Below are 17168 nucleotides of genomic sequence, written 5' to 3' on the forward strand. Positions count from 1 at the left end.
AGCTTTTTTCTGACACATGGTCAGAAAATAATTGTCTTTTAAAATTATCTCAAGTTGGCACTAAAATCTGAAGAATTCCAAATTAATAACTGTTTCTGAAAGGTGCCTGTGTTTGTGCATGAGATTACAAAAATGTGTCTCAGCTATCTATTTGCAACCATCACCTGGTCACCCTGCTCTCTCAAAATAGCATGTTCTATGTCTGTCATACACAGTACACATTATGCAAGGCTTTCTTAAAATAAAATACAAAGACATTTACATTTGGACAAATTAACACTCCTAAACAAAGAACAGTATTTGCCAGTTCACTTCAGAGCCAGTTGTTTCCTCCATGGTTTTATTTTTGTGGTTTTGATGAATCACGGACTCTCATTCTGTGATCCATTCCAGGATTCATGAATGCACTATGATACATTTTATAAGGATGCGTGTACCTCACAGTTATGGTATGAAAACCAATATTGATCATAAAGAACTCATTTTCAAGTTTATATGAAATCATAGGAAGAAAAAAGTCTGTGTACAAACAGTATTCAAGACCAGTATTTAGTTTCATAACAACAGCATCATTCTTGCCTAACTAGTTAGATGTGTAAGTAAACTGTCTTCCTGCATCGTCAGTTTTACTGGTTTGATTTCTAGAGTAATCAAACATCCCAATGAAATATTAGAAATTAAATGAACTTTCACATATTCAAAGGAAGAAAAAAAAAGCAGAGAAAGAAAAATAGTTGAGATAGAAGAAAAATCACCCCAGAAAATTTGCATAGGAAGACATTTCCAGTGCAATCTTTATGAGACAATCAGAGAATACAGCTATTCTGAAATGATGACAGAAAGTCTTGCCAGGGGCCTGTAAAATTTTACAGTATTGTTTAAGTAGCTATCAAATGGTCTGGCCTGAAGCGGTTGACAAACCAATGTTCTTGTGATTGTGATCTGTCAATACTCAGGAAGGTCTCTCTAGGGAAGACTCTTTGTACATAATGACTAAATATAAACACCATAATGCAATGTCTGTCTGTGTCTGTAAACAATCTAAAGGTTTGAATTATCAAGAAGACACACTTTTTTTTTTTTTTTAATTTTCAAGATTTAAAATTGTAGTCCAACTGTATCTTTCACCTTTAAATCATAAAATCATAGAATGGTTCCAGGGGATTGGAAAGAACCTTAAATTTCATCTAGTTGTACCCCTGCTGCCATGGACAGGGACACCTTTCACTAGACCACATTTCATAGAGCTCCATCCAACCTGCCCTTGAACACTTCCAGGGATGTGGCATCCACAGCTTCTCTGGAAAACCTGTTCCAGTGCCTTACCACTCTCATAGTAAAGAATTTTTTTCCTAATAACTAATCTAAACCTACTCTCTATCAGTTTTAAGCCATTCCCCCTTGTCCTGTCATACATATCCTTGTAAGAAGTCTCCATCTTTTTATAGGCTCCCTTCAGGAAGGCAACAATTAGGTGACCCCAAAGCTTTCTCTTTTCCAGGCTTAACAAATCCAGTTCTCTGAGCCTTTCCTCACAGAAGAGTTGCTCCATCACCTCTAATTAATGTGGTGGCCCTCCTCTGGACTTGCTCCAACAAGTCAATGTCCTCTCAGTGTACACTATCTGGTATACATATTCTGTAGGATAGCAATAATGACTTGCCTAAAGGACATAAAAGAGGAAAATATAATTTGAAGGACATCTCTCAGGAACAACATTCTTCAACATTGCAGCATTTTTATTCAAAGGTGCACTAATTTTAAATCTGATTAATGAATATTATTTTTTGTATTATTTTTTAATCTGTAAATAAATGGCCAGAAGAGCAGTGTTCCCCAGCAGAAAAGATGTTTCAGCAGCACAGGCCTTTCAGGACTGCGGTCTTTTCATCCACTTACCCAATGTCATTAGAAAAATTTTGTCATATTATAAAGGTTGAGGCAATAAATAAATAAGCATAACATCAAAGAAGTAGAACACATTTTGATCTGAAAATAAAATGAATAAACAAATCAACAATTAAAAAGGGAGAAAGAAAATTCTCCCTGAAATAATAATACTAGCTACCAAATAAAACATCATTTAAATTCCGAGACTGTCTTTAAGTCTACCTATCTTGCCATACATACATACTCTTGCTTTTTAAAAACCCAATAGATACAAAATTTCATAGTTTTCAAGAGCACAGCTGTTCTGAGGTGCTGAAGCCACATATTCAAAGTATTGAACTGTATCAAGATACCATTAAAAAGTATAAAACTAGGCCACAGATTAATTTGATTTGTGGAATGGATTTGAGTTCTAGAAGTTTTAAGGCTTTGCTTTCATCCTAGTACATATTGAAAGTTGACCACCACCATAGTCACAGATGCAGTACAGGACTCTACTGAACAATATTTTCCTACATTTCTTTGCCCAACTGAAATGTATATAATTTCAAGTTGCATATCAAGTGTTTGGTTTTTTTAAATGGTAAGTCTTGCTTCCCCAATTTTCTTGGTCTGCTATGCTATGAAAGGACCTCCTCATGACATCATATACATTCCTTTCTCTTTCAAATGTTTTCAGTCGCTCTACACTTGCTTTCTGAGTATGGAAGTAAAATATTTTTAACACAGTGGTGGATAAGTTAAAACTAATTTACAGATATACTAGCAACATCTCCAAAGTAAACAGATAAATGCAGGCTTTACAGTACTTATTTAGCAGCCTGAATACATGCTATGTTTTTTTCATTTTGAGGTTATTCTTTAATCACAGTGAGTATTTGAGTCAAATATTTATACTTGAAAAAGTAGGTGAATTGAATCAAAGGCAAAAGCTTGTTCAGGACACCCCATTTTACAATGGAAAAGGTAAGTTGGGTTTTTTATGTTGTGCCTATTAAGCAAACTTTAAAAACATATTTATAAATATTAACATTAAAAAAATAGATCAGGTCTTAGAAAAAATAGGCTCAGCAAGAACTCATCTTTTTTTTCTCTTCTTTTATGGGAAATGTTAAGTATTTCCTGAATACCAGAAATTCTTTTAAGATCAGTTTTAAAACTTCTTTTTCCCTTCCAAAAGGTAAGTGCTACTGTTAATTGAGAGAAGCTTTTAAAAAAGTTGACACCCTTTATCCCTGAATGAAGATTACATGCACAGTAAGTTGTAATCCTTGGCTTTGCAATACCGCTTTATGTGGTTAAGAAGATGAATGTTCATTGCTTTTAATCCTTACCATGATTTACGAGGCTCTGGGTATCCTTTCCCCTGAGCATCTACAACTGTGCGGTTGTTCTGCCTGCTGCTTAAATTACAAACATCTGCAAAATAAATTATGGATTGTTGTCCCACAACCAAGCAAAAGACTTTTTTTTTCCCCCTTGTTTATCACTCTTGTTTTTCTGGGCTGTGTGATACCATGATGACCTTGATTGTTGCCTGCTATGCACATTTTCGATCAGCATGTTCCGCTGCAAAAACTCAGAATGAAAAGGAAGGGAAGGAATGGGCTGTGAGGAACAAAGCTGACAGCTACTTAATGTTTGGTTTATCCATTTAGCTCCTCAAAGTTCACAAATCTAGAGCTTATTTTTCTCATCACAGCAGAAATTTATATAGCTAAAATAAACCTTTGAGCCCTTAAAATAATTTTGAATGAGGTGAATTCATAGATTTTTGTTATTCTAATACCTCTTGTGATAGTTTTAATCTAGGCCTTCCTTGGTGACCTGTTTGTAACCAAGGAAGTGGCCATGTTCCCAGTATTCCATATGATTTTTATGTAAACCAGGGTATAAATTAGAAGGAAGGAGAGGACTTCACTGTCTTCTCTTCTGGTAAGCTTCAGGAGCAGTGGGTCCTTGCGTTGGTCTCACTTATGTAGCGGCTGAGGCCTGCAGTGACTGCTGGTCTGCCACTCAGGGGTTTGGAGAGTGCTGGCTGTGTCTGGCAATCTTGCTTTTCTGAGGGATGTGGTGAGATTTGTTTTGCTAGTTATTTTGCTAGTTCTTGAGTTTGATTGTGTATATCTGTTCTGTGTCCCTTTTTGTCCCCTTTTTCCCCTTTCCCTTCGGGGGGTGTTTGGATTCCTTTCGTTGTGTACATAGTACTTTAATTGCATATAACTGTAATATACATAAAATATATATTTTTATATAACTAGTTAGATTTTGGGTTCTTCAATTTTTATAGTTTTTTTTCCTTTGCCCTAAGGGAAGAAGGAAGGGGGAAGGGGTTGTTACTGTGAGTTTGGGCATTTGGCAGGAAGCCAGGTCCGAACCATTGCACTTCTCTATTAAGTGTTCATTAATATGCTGATTTCCACTTCTCTACTTGTATGCACGTATATTGATATTTATATCAATATAAACTTGTCAAAAACATATAGGCTTATCCAACCCATATGAAAAGTTGATACAGATTTTTAATTGTTTCTAATTTTATAATCCTGTAGTTTAAAATTTTATTTCATACTAAATGAAGTGAGAGTACAAACTTATTATCAATAAAAACTAAAATGCCAAGCATGCCAAGATTCATCTTTGTCCACACACAGGCATTCTCAGAAGATATTCTACTCAGTGCTGATGTATCAAATTTCAAAAAAAAAAATTAATAAAATCATTCTAGATTGCTTGGTCTCTATTATCCCTCTCATGACATTCTCATACTGTCCACCTAAGTGCTCTGAAACAATATGCAATTTAATGACAATCCAGGTGTCAAAAAAAAAAAAAATTAAAGGCAAAGTGCATGGGAATATATAATCCAAAAATCATTTTGCAAAGCAGAAGTGATAGTCACATCCCAAGTTCCTTTGGCGCATTTCCAGCAGGCCCAGTCAAGATAACAAGTGGTGATCGCATTGACAATAAGAGAAGTTCTTTTCATATATTTGGCAGAGTCACTGTAATATAATCTAAATTTCTTAATTCCTTTTCGCTACTCAGAAACCCAGAGTTTGCTATGAGAAGATGCATGACTGAAAAGTGCATTTTGCTCTTTGTCCCAAAGAACAACCAGGAAAGAAAATTTGAGCAAAAATATTAGGATCCAGACACTTCCAACTTCATATCTGAAGACTTCATTAGAAATTTATGGCCAAAATACACCTCAAATCTTTAAATATTTACATAAGATATATCATGCAATTACCAAAGCGCAGCTACATGTAAAAGAACCTATTTTAGTATTCAGCCACACAACGACACTGGGCAGCATAAAAGTACATTATCCATAGAAATCAAGTGTGCTTAAAATGGAATTTGAGCAGAACAATGTCTTATTATAGAGAAACTATCAATTATCTTTCTAAAAAGTAAAACAGGTTTTTATTTTCCCTGAAATAAAACTGCAACCACCTTTAACTCTCCACAGCTTTTGTCTTTTCTGTATAAGTTCATCAGAAGACAATAGGCATCTAGATATTTCTCGTTCTGTAAATGAGAGTTTGGAGCAAGAATTCAACCAAACTGATATATGAAACATTACTGCATTTCATCATTTCATGTTACCTGTGCTTTTTTTCTCCAGTGTACAGTGCTTCATAGACCAAATTACTAAAAATAAAATATAACCCCAAAAATTCACCAACTGTTGCCATCTTTGGGAGACTGCATCTCAAACTCATTTAGGCTTTTACCTCAAAATACTTTATAATTAACTTTAAAGTTATAAAATTCATACCTACCTCTAACTGATTTTTTTGTCATCCCCAGTATCAAGTCAAGAATATGGTAAAACCAATTTATAGTACATTCCATAAGCAACAATTGAAGTAGACAGTAGCGTATTAATAAACATGAGGAAATTTATGGCATTGTTTCTGGCCCCTGTGAAAGAGGTTTTGCTAAGGTATGCCTTTGAAAGGAGACAAAGACCATTTGACAAAAATAACACTGTGCAATTACAAGAAAAACAGCATCATGAAAACAAAGCTCAGGGAGAAAATTAGTTTCTCTCCTTTAAGATGTACAGAACAGACTGTAAAGGTACTTTTATTTTCTCCAATCTACATCTAAATTGAAATAGTCTAAAAAAGGTAACATACAACATCGGTCTTTGTAAATAATCAATTGGTCAGTAGCAGTGCAAGCTCTAGACTGAATCAAGTATTTTTTATGAGATTTGCAGCAAGGATAATTAGAATCCTGGATTTCCTGAGCTCAGTTTCATGGGCCTAAAGCTAAATTATGTTTAATATATAAAACAAACAAACAAACAAACAAACAAAACATTTCCACCAACTGAAAAGTGAGAATTGAATCTATCAGGTTTAACACAATAAATTCATCCCAATTATTATGGATCTCTTTGAGATGACAGAGACATCTACAGAGTTTTTTAAAAATCTACCTGAGAATATGATGCCACATCTTCCAAGACCTTACATAAGTGAAGTTCAGCCCTTAGATGGCCTCATTCACCACAATCCTCAGCTGATTGGGTCACTAAAGCCTGTAAAAGACAAACAAGAGTTAAATCGTCATTGTCAATTATTTTTTTCTCACGAGAATGAAAAAAATAACTGCAAAAGGGTAGTGATTTATGTTATTAGGAATCTCAGTCTATCAAAAAATATATTACCAGACCACCAAACAGCATTTTTTCTGTGCCTGTTGTGTGAGTATGACAGGACAAGGAGCATGACACAGATACCCCTTCAAGCTGATGGACTCCAGTGAACAAACATTCAGAATTAAATTGTTCATGTTCCGTAGCTGTCTGAAACTTGTGGGACTTTACTGCCAGTAGGCATTACTGCAGAACATCATATTATGTCTGATTTGTATGCATTGCCTTGGCTGGCTTTCCTTTGTGTTACCTATCATTCATCACAGCATGGAAATAAACATACAAAGACTTCTTTTGAAAAGGATGAAGGAGCGATAATACAAGCTAGGGACATCACATATAATGATTTGTTCTTTTCACAACAGTTTTGCAGTCAATTTTGTCGCTACTATAATGGTATAAATCAGTATCATATATAGCAGGATGGTAACTTTTTTCATAAGTGCAACTCTATAACTAAGAGAAGCAACTTCCATAACCAGCCCATCCTGAGCTAGTATCAATCGCAGCTCTGAGACACATTCTTATTTGGACCTAATCTAATGTTTAGATGATTAGGGGGAACAAACAAATAAACAAACGTTAGAAAATGTTTTCTATTACTATAATTGGACTAAAACTTGGAGAGTTCTTTGCTATTTTTATTTTTCATTCATTTGTTGCATATTGGATTTTATGAATGGACAGAAAGAAAAAAAATAGGAGGGAAGAGAAAAAGGAAATTAAAAACCATGTGAGTCCAAACCTAAGACTGGAGGAATATTAAGAGAGAGATGGCATCCAGATACAAAACTATAAAAGCAGATAAAACTCAAGGGAAAACAAACAGCTAAGTTGGTGACTATCTGGTTGCTTTCTTTCACACTCCAGGCAGTGTTCTTATTCAAGATAAGGGGTTACTAAAGAGACACATAATACCCACTCTGTAGTAAACAACTGGATTATATTAAATTAAGGCTTTTAGAAATGCACCAACTCAGAAGTTGCAAGTGAATTATGCTAAATTACGCTTTAAAATGTAGTATACCTAATAAAAAACAAACTCACAAACCAAAAAATAACGTTCTAAGAAAAGAAGAATCCTAACAGTGTACAAGCTTCTCATATCCCAGAAATCACTAATAGAAAATAAAAAATTCAAAGCAAAACAAGTTGCTTTCTCTCAGTGTTAGTTCTTTGTGTTACTGGATTTAATAGCAACAATATTAACTTTATGGCTTAATAACCCTTGGTATCAGTTCAAAACAGCAGCTGAAGCATGTCTTCAGAACTATATACATTGCAGGAGTCTGGAGTTGGTTGAGGTAAAAATAAATAAATAAGTTCAGAATGTCAAGGAAAAAAAAAAACCAAATAAGAATCCAGCTTTTTGGTGTTAGCACTGCAAGTTACCATTTCCTTAAAAATATTCTTAACATGCAGCAGACAGCCCTAGTTATTTATTGCTTGGCACCTCTTACTAAAAACATTGGCAACCAGAAAGCAATCACAATGATTCTTACTGCAAATAAGGACTGGAGTGGTTTTGTAAACCTTATCGATTTTTTCTCGGTTGCATTGATTAAATTTGAAAAATCTTTTCTGCAAATAACCTGTTTACTTAGCTGGAGGAAAAGTACAGCATGAGAACTGTAATATACAGTTTGCATTAATCATTGAAATTGAGATTGACTGGAAACTACAGTTCTATTTGAGTACACTGGAATATATTTGCTTTCAGAAAACTTTTCGAACACATTTACAACACTAAGTTAAAGCTATCAGGATTGTTATCATCCCTGAAACTGCAGGAAGTACCAAGTGATAAAGAATACTTGGTGAAATACTTGGTGAAATATGATTCACTTTCATTTACAGATATTTTTCACAGTAAAACCAGTGAAGAAGTCACCTCACTTGTAGTACGTGAAATTATAGTTCCTTACTCTCTTTTAGTTTTGTATGTGGAGTGAAGTTCGGTGTTTTTCTGTCTGTGCCCTCTCGCACTCAGTGGGGGATAGGTGGATCACAACTGCTAATGAAGGCAATGATTCCCATCTTGGACATATTTACAAAGCTGGCATTTGGGACTACTTTTTTTTTTTTTCTTCCTCCAAATTCCCATTACATCAACATTTATTCTTCAAGAGCAAAAGGGTTTTGTTTAAGACAGAAATTTGGGGCTATGCCCCACACAAAAAGTCATTCAAAAAGAACTTGATCATGCACTAAAAGCTTTTTTTAACCTTTACTTCTCCCTGTACTTGTCAAAATTCTTATTTTTACATTTTACTGCACTAGTGTGTTTACACAAAACACACACCAGAAAAACAAGAATGCCACATAATTTTTAACCTCTCTTCAAAATCATAATAGCCAGTTTTGTAAAGAACAACATTTCCTTATGGGCTTATTTGATAAATACGCTTTCCAAAACAATTATGCAACAACGTACAGCTAATAATGTTTTCATGTTTACTCGTTCACAAATCAGTATTCAAACAAGCAGCACTACCTCCTTTGCTGAACTCTGAGATTCCTGAAGCAGAATTCAGTAATAAAGCTTTCATGGACTGCAGCACTTCAGGGTAAGACTTTGCATCCACCCCTGCATTTTCCCTGTTTCTTCTGCCTGCAGTAGATGAAGGCTATTTCCTGACATTGCTGGCAGTCAAAGCAAGATGCACCCATTGCACTAAAACAACCAACAGTATACGCTATGAAATGATCATATTTGTGCACAATTTAGTACTTTGTGTTTTACAAAGACACGTCTTAAAGGATTCAGTAGGATCCTACACAAATCCAATGGGTTTCTAAAACAGTTTTCTCTCCATGGAAAGAACAAAGTAGCAATCTCTGAATCAGTATCTTCTAATATATTTTTTATAAAAAACATGAACATTACTCGAGTTTTAAATGGTCCATTTTTATTCTTTCCTGTGTTTTTTTTACTATAGAACTAAACATTACACAAAAATCTCTGCTAGTCAACTTTACTAGTTGGACTAACTATACAGAAAAATGAGAGAGGGATTAATTATACTTTAAATGCTGGGGACTTGGGAGCAGTTTCAGGTGAGGAAGGGGGGGGATGCATATGAAAGAAAAAGAACCTAACTACTTTACAGTGACAATACATAATAGACAGTTAAACTATAAATTTAAAGGCACTTAGAAGAAAGGGTAATAGTGAAATAGGCAAGAATAAATACATTATTACTTATTAAATTAAGCATAAATCATATAAAGGGCATGGCAATATGAGCTTACTGAAGCAATAGAACATCCTCCTGCTTTGCTGAGGACACCAAAACCTATTGAAAAAACAGGGAAACTGAAAAAAAAAAAATCAGGAAGTGTGCCTGTGTGAGCAACTTGCCACATTCTTTACAGTTAAAAGGAAATGGATGGTGAAGGAGACAATGAAAATAACTAAGTTTTACTCAGAAGAGTAAGAGAAGGACAAATCATAGAATTGTTTAGGTTGGAAAAGACCTTTAAGATAGGTAAGTCCAGCTATTAGCCCAGCACTGCCAAGTCCATAATGCTCCAATATTCTAATATGACTCTCTGGTGTTGTTGAGATTGCCAGCAACCTAAATTATTTCTTACAGATACTGGTTTCAGGTGGCATTAATTATTAACATCAGGTCATCCAATTAAGGAGGAAGAACACAATCGACACAGAGAAGGAGTTATAAATCTTTGGCAACTCAGTTCAGTTATGAGTCATTCATTGACTCAAAAGAGGTCAAGCAAAATTCCAAGGTCAAATAGATTCACATAAACTACTTCATTAACAGTTATCTGTGAATTAAAAATGAAAATAAAAAAAAAAAAAAGGCAAAAAAACTTCCATTGCCTCACATTCTTTCCTAAGAAAAATAGTGAAAACAATCCAATTTTGAATGAGCAATATCTTTATAAATGTGTACAGAGTAGTATCACACACAAAACTTCCTCTTTTATTATGGTCAGTGAGATGTGTCATGTGGACAAAACAAGAATATAGAGGGTTTAATTTCTTAACAAGAGCCTGATGGTAGCTGTTGATGCAATGTCGATGGCATTGTGCCAATGGACTGCCGTTTCTCCCACCCCTTACCTTCCAAAATACTTACAAAGTTAAGAAAGTTAAGAAGTTTTCTTCTCCTTTTCTTCCTCAAAACCTGACAATGGGAGTAGCTATTTTTGCAATGTATCGGTTCTCTAGGAACTGGAATGAAACCAATCACTGATTTCACATAGCAATTGCACTCCTATCAGAGAGTAATGATTTTCAGTCATTACTGACTTAGCTTGAATCTGAACTACCAGCTCAAAGGTCAAAAGCTTTATAACCAATTATCAATTTCCTGGTCCATCCAGACCCCTCCATTATCTTGATTTCCTTTGGAAGATTAATGCTGTTGCCATAGTTTAATCAAATAAGCCTTTGGATCTGACATTTACTTCCATCCTACAGCTGCTTCTTCACAGAAAATAATCAAGAAAATCATAATAAAATTACTATTATAAATATTGCAAAAAAATTAAATACTGTCTGTTCAATGTTTATCTAGGAATTAAGACAGAGAACTTTGTCACTACACCGAATAATATTTTATAGTCTCTTAAACATCCACATTTTGTCTGAATTTTCAGACAGGAATTCATGTGGTCTTAAACATGCAGAGCAAATATAGTATGTAAAAGTATTTAGTCTTATCATTAGACAGTCAACATTTTCAAAGAATTTTTGAAATACATAGAACCTATACCTGGCCCCCTGAATACCATCTTCTGGACTCCAGTCTACCTGCCTTAATCCCCCTCCCCTATAAAGGTGTCATTTAGTTGAAAGATAAGTGCAACAGAATTATTCAGGATCATGCTAGACTAGTTGTGGTACTAGACAGCAGTTTATTACTATCTCCAGATCAAAAACACAATCATTTCCTTAGATTGGTTTTGGTCTCCCTCTTCCCCTTTCATATTACCTATATGCCTCATGAGAAATGAGAGATTTCTTTAAAAGTTCTACTACAAAAAAACCCCAAAACCTAAAACCAGAAAAGCAAAGAAGAATTTTAAGATTACTTCCCAAGATATCTAGTTTATTTCTCAGAATAAATCATCATAACCTCCAAAAATATTTTTAAGTCTTTTGCTTTTGGAATAGCTTACAGAACAATTGTGCTGAATACATGTTTCAGGAACAGCAGGGAACTGATGAATAATTTCCTATACATAAATTCCTCTGTGAAATGATGCCATATGTCTACTTGGTTAATGGTTGTAGGAAGATAATTTGTCTAAGTGGAAAAACAAATATTTCCTTAGTTTCTCATCATTCTCTCTGTAAAAACCTGCTCACACAGACTCAGAAGTGCACATACACATATATATTTTCTTTTTACTAGATAACAGATTTTCACTGCATGTTTTCTTTCAAAATTAGTATATTTATCATTGCTATTTTTCTTTCACTGCCTTTTAGTAATTCTAATAGATTTACTTGATAAAAATATTAAATTTCTGAATTAAAGTAAAAAAGGAACATTGCCTCTACTTTTACTGTAATAGTACTTCCATTGAGCACATGGGCTATGTAAAGATTGAACAACACTAAAAGAGATATAATGTCCTGAAGCCATATGTTCTCATTTGATATGGGATATTACCATGTTTTGTCTAGTCTTATTAGTATAAAATAACAGCTCCAAGCTGATTCATTAGGTTGCCATTACATAATACATTCAAATACTATCCACCTCAAGATTTATTTTTAATGGTAACAAATACCTTTTTGAAAACAGAACGACAATGCAGTTCTCTACCATACTAAGAACTATTCAACGGCAGTTTGAAACAAGCAAACAGTCTGCCTCAGTTTCAGTAAGGCATCTGGAGCCCTGGTACCCTGTTTACTCATGTGAGAAACAAGCTCTTTTAACAGAATTGAAGACCACCTGTACAGTGGCAAATTTGAGTTGTGTCTTGCAAAATTCTCAGGTTTCAAGATAATTTTTATTTTCCCTCTGAAGCTTGAGATAACAAAAATTGCTTACTTTCTTCAGAAAACCACTGCCAAACATAGTAGGTTTTATTCAGTGCATTGAATTTCATTTTCACCTCTTGGAAGCCACTGTCTTTTTTTGACATTATCAAAGCCCAGGGGTTTCCACCAGCAATGCACTTGAACCTTTCTAAATGTTCCAAAATGTGTTTTGTCTGTCTATTTACAGGTCTTGGATTAGATTCCAGTGCTGAAAAGACAGTTAGCTGCACAACAGCTTTCAATTACACTTTTCAATTGCACTTTTGAATTGCACTTTTCAATTTAAAAATTGAAAAAATAACATGAAATCACTGTTCAAAGTACTTGGTTATCAGTTACGTCTTATAATAAGATTAATTCTCTTTTTTCTTTCACCTCTATTCTAAGAACTCTATGAAACTTGATGAAAGTGTTAATAGTGTTTTATTCTGCCGTTACATACATGAAGCACAACCTCACAGGCCATGACTATTCCTGGGGATGCTAGGCATCATTCCTGTTCTGTAAGGCTTTCCACAATAGATATTCCAGCTTAAAATTTTTATGTGATTGCCTTTGGCAAGTAGAATTTCAAACAGAGTAGAATATTTTGATAGGTTTATTTTTGAAGTTATTTCTGGAGATGTTATAACAAATACAGCAGAAACTCACTGGTGACTTTCTGATGTTCTTATCTGGGTATTGGTTGCAGTATTCCTTGGTAATTATATCGTGCTGTTACTCCTGGACAAAAGATGATTATTATATTGCTTTAATAACTTGTAGTCTGTATATAATTTTTCAGAATTATACTAAAAAAGCTCGAATTTCTCAATAAAAGAGCTATAGATTCTCTAATAAATCAGTCTACTGCTTTGTTGAAGCAGTTCAGGAAAAGCAGGTTTTCTATCATCATAACAGCAAAGTAGGAAGAAACAACTGTGCCACCAACTAGAGCAGGTAAACAAATGTAAACACAAATATGTAACAATTGCAATTTATAAGTTTTAAAAGACCAAATTTTTATGCTAAAAATATGAAAATATAAATAAAATGGTAAAATCTCAAAAGCTTTTACATTTTGACAACTAAATTGGCAGTTCTGTAATATTGAAATTCCATTGCTTAAACTAAAAAATGCTTAGAATCCCACATTCCCAGCCAAAATCCATTTTACTGAATATCAGCGATTCCCAATGTGTCCTATGAGATTCAATTCTCACATGACTTAGGCACTAGCTGTTTTACAGGTAAGTAATGTAATAATGTAAGGTAAAGCAAAAATTATGTAGTCTGCAAATAAATGCTAAGCCCAAGATACCTATGCAATACACATTTTTTACATATAATACCATGTGTGGGTACGACGAGACCTTATTTTGAAGAGGCTATGCACTGAAATTCTGTGGTTCAGCCTAAATTCTTCCAGAAGTTGGTGGATGTAAGTAAGGAAGGAACCAAAACTCTGCAGACTCAGCACCTAAATCTGGTCTCAAAAATGCAAATTCTCTTCACCTCGTGGGTAGGAATAGCAACTATAGGAATCACAGTTTACTAATTCACAATGTGTTTCCATGCTTCATTCTTGGCAGATTGAAGAGGAATATGTACCCTTTCAAGAAAAGATAAAAAATGAGATAAAAATGATTCTTCCTTTCTCCCATAAGAAAATAGTATATCACTAAAAAGTGTTTGTGTGTGACTCCAGGATGTCTATACTGCAAATGAAAAAGCCTTTATGATTAATTTCCTTAAAACATTTTTTAAAATTGCAGGAACTGTACAAATCTGATGTGGTGACAATAAACATGCAATTTGAATAGTTAAAAACAGGTTCACTGCATCACCTGCAGCCTTAGCCGTCAATATAAAGAAAAACCCTAGCAACAACACCCCCACTCCACAAAGCACCCATTGCCTAAGCAGACTAATAGAAATCAAGTAACAAAGTACACCCAAAAATCCATTCAATTCTTTCAAGTTACTTTCTTCTGTTCTGGAGTTTATAAAACATAACGTTGCTAAAGAAACACCACAGAAGATAAAGTCCCATGCAACTATTCAATAAGACAGTGGGATGTGGAAATCATTGAGTAGTCCATATGCCATCGAGAGGGTCTGAAAAACTGGCAGTATAAGTCCATTTAACTATGATGCCAACAGCCACAATTATGCAGAAGAAACAGAGAGAGAGAATAAGTAGTCCTAAATATAACCTAAAACTCTTTTTATCTATGTGCCTCCTACAACTAAATGTAGTGGCAATAAAGGGCTTTCTGCTGATGATCTTCTGTATGAGATGAATTTCCCCTTTGATGACAATTTTGAAACATATTAAACAAAGTTACGGAATTCCAAAGTGGGTGGTTAGGGGCAGTGGGGAGGTGGGGAGTGAATAGGAAGTTTGTGAAACCAAAAACCCCCCAGATGTATGTGAATTTTTTACAAAGCAGAAAAGTTATATTTGTCATTAATTCCTTTCTTGTAAATAGAGTGGAATTTAAGTGTTTGAATTACAGCTTATTATTATTTATACTAACACAGAAATAACTAAACAGCCAGAAGCTATGTTAAACCCCATAAAACCTTTTCTTTTAATTTTATATAATATTTTTATTAATCTGAACTATAAAAGGTCTTAGTACTTGCTTGAAATCTAACATTTTAATCTATAAAGTTAATGGAGCTTTATGTATCTTCTATGCACCTATGTTTTATATGTTTTCACATTAAATTCCCCCAACATGTTAAAAACATGTATATCTTGGGAAAAATTTAGGAACAGGAATCTATGTTAACTCTTTCCTATGAAACTGTTTTCCCATACAGTGACAGAACAAAATACAGTGAAACAGTAGTACATCACCTTGTTATTGTCAATTCAAGGGCACACCTGGAGATTCAGATGGTTGGGAAAAAGTTCACAGCTGTGATAAGTGCCATGTCCTATTACAATTTCATGACAAGCATAGTAGTAACTTTACATATGAATATACCCACTGCAGAGCATGAAAAGTTTATGATTCACTTAACTACCAAACACTGGAGGCACACATTATGCATAAGGGGAAAAAAAATGTTGAGACTTGGAGCAGAGGTAATGTTCTTGTTTCTCAACAGAGTAAGAACCACAATCCTTTATGTTTGCAGCAAGTCACTGAGATGAGAATAATTCAGCTTAATCCAGCTGGAACAGTAGAACAAACAATGCAAATCACACTCTTCTCTGTGTTTTTCTAGTTCACTGAAGCTAGCATCAGCTCCAGTAATAGGATTTCTCAGGCTAGGAAGTCAAACTCAAGTGTTTAACAAGACACTGGGTATGTCTTTACAGTTCTATTAAAATATAGCTACCAATCCACATTTCTTCTTGGTTTTGAGTGATGCACCCATTAACAATGCTCACTGCATCCATGATAGAGGGAGGAGGTGAAGGTCCTTTAATATTTATATCTTCCGGATTATGGATCTGAGACAGGACAAAGAACTGGAAAATAATCTTATTTCTGATTCTTTTCTCTTGTCTATGCAATGACTTATTTTGTTTTGTCATACCAAACCTTCACACAAAATAGGAGAAAAAACGATGCACCTTTGACACAGAGACTGGCAACTCCATAATTCACTAAAGATGGAGAACACATGAGCCAGGAATGGATGCATTTTGGTCAACTGTGGGCAGGCAATTGTTGATTATCTGGGAACCCCATTTGAGTTTCTAACTCTTATTCCCAATTAGGAGCTAATTTTCACACAGAGGGTTGTGTAATAGAACATGTGTGAACCCTACACAACTTACACTAGAGTAACAAAAAGCCCGTCCTGTAGGGATCCATCCTTGGTGACTGGGAATCCTCCAACACTTGACCTACACTTGATGTAGTTCCTTCTGCAAGTTCCTTCTTGATGCATTCAGGTTATTTCAAAGATATTACTTTGTATTTCTTCACTAGTAACTTTTATTGCAGAGTGAACACAAGTTCTGTTTTCTTCAGTTTAGCTACCTATCAGTCTTTTAAACTTGCTTTCAGTGTATGATTATGCAATTTCTGTAGTAATCTAACTACAGAACATACATATTAACAGAAAAAACAACACTTGCTCATTTTATTTATGTGCATAAACCATAAACCTTCTCAGCATTAGGAGTCTATCCTCTCTAGTAATCTATCAGGATGAAGGTTTGGTCCCAAGTAGCCAAATTTACATACTCATGTCATCCTGTGGCAGCTGCCCATCAAGTCTGCTTATTCCATAGAAAACCCTGTTTATAAGCTAACTAAAAGTGTAGAACTCTCGATGTCTTCTAAATACAAATTTCAGCCACTTCACAGAACGAATAAAATTAGTGAGCTGAATTTCAACCTAAATATGGTGATTAGGTCTCAGTGTAATATTAATGTATCATAATTTCCTGCTATGAGTGATGGGAAGAAAGTAATTGTATCACTATGATACATGCTATATGAAATCAGCTTTGATCAAACAAACCTACTGATACTTTAGCATCATTTGAAGGAACAAAAGTCTCCTCTAAAACCCACAAAATCTCTAGAAATCTTCAGGAATATTTTTGTTGACTTTTTAAAATCCTTTCAGTCTTAT

The 17168-nt window shown here is 34.5% G+C and overlaps 1 long non-coding RNA gene across 1 annotated transcript; it reads right to left on the bottom strand.

Moving 5' to 3' along the window:
* Nucleotides 1-2479: 2479 nt before the first annotated feature.
* LOC114067464 lies at nt 2480-6442 on the bottom strand. Its single transcript, XR_003573402.1, has 3 exons — nt 6344-6442; nt 3225-3309; nt 2480-2587 (listed from the first exon to the last, which is right to left on the bottom strand). It is a non-coding gene; the product is annotated as an uncharacterized LOC114067464 (long non-coding RNA).
* Nucleotides 6443-17168: the final 10726 nt, after the last annotated feature.

The sequence above is a fragment of the Empidonax traillii genome, unplaced genomic scaffold, assembly GCF_003031625.1.
Source record: "Empidonax traillii isolate 1590-97213 ecotype Southwest subspecies unplaced genomic scaffold, ASM303162v1 scaffold921:size271896, whole genome shotgun sequence".
Lineage (NCBI taxonomy): Eukaryota > Metazoa > Chordata > Aves > Passeriformes > Tyrannidae > Empidonax > Empidonax traillii.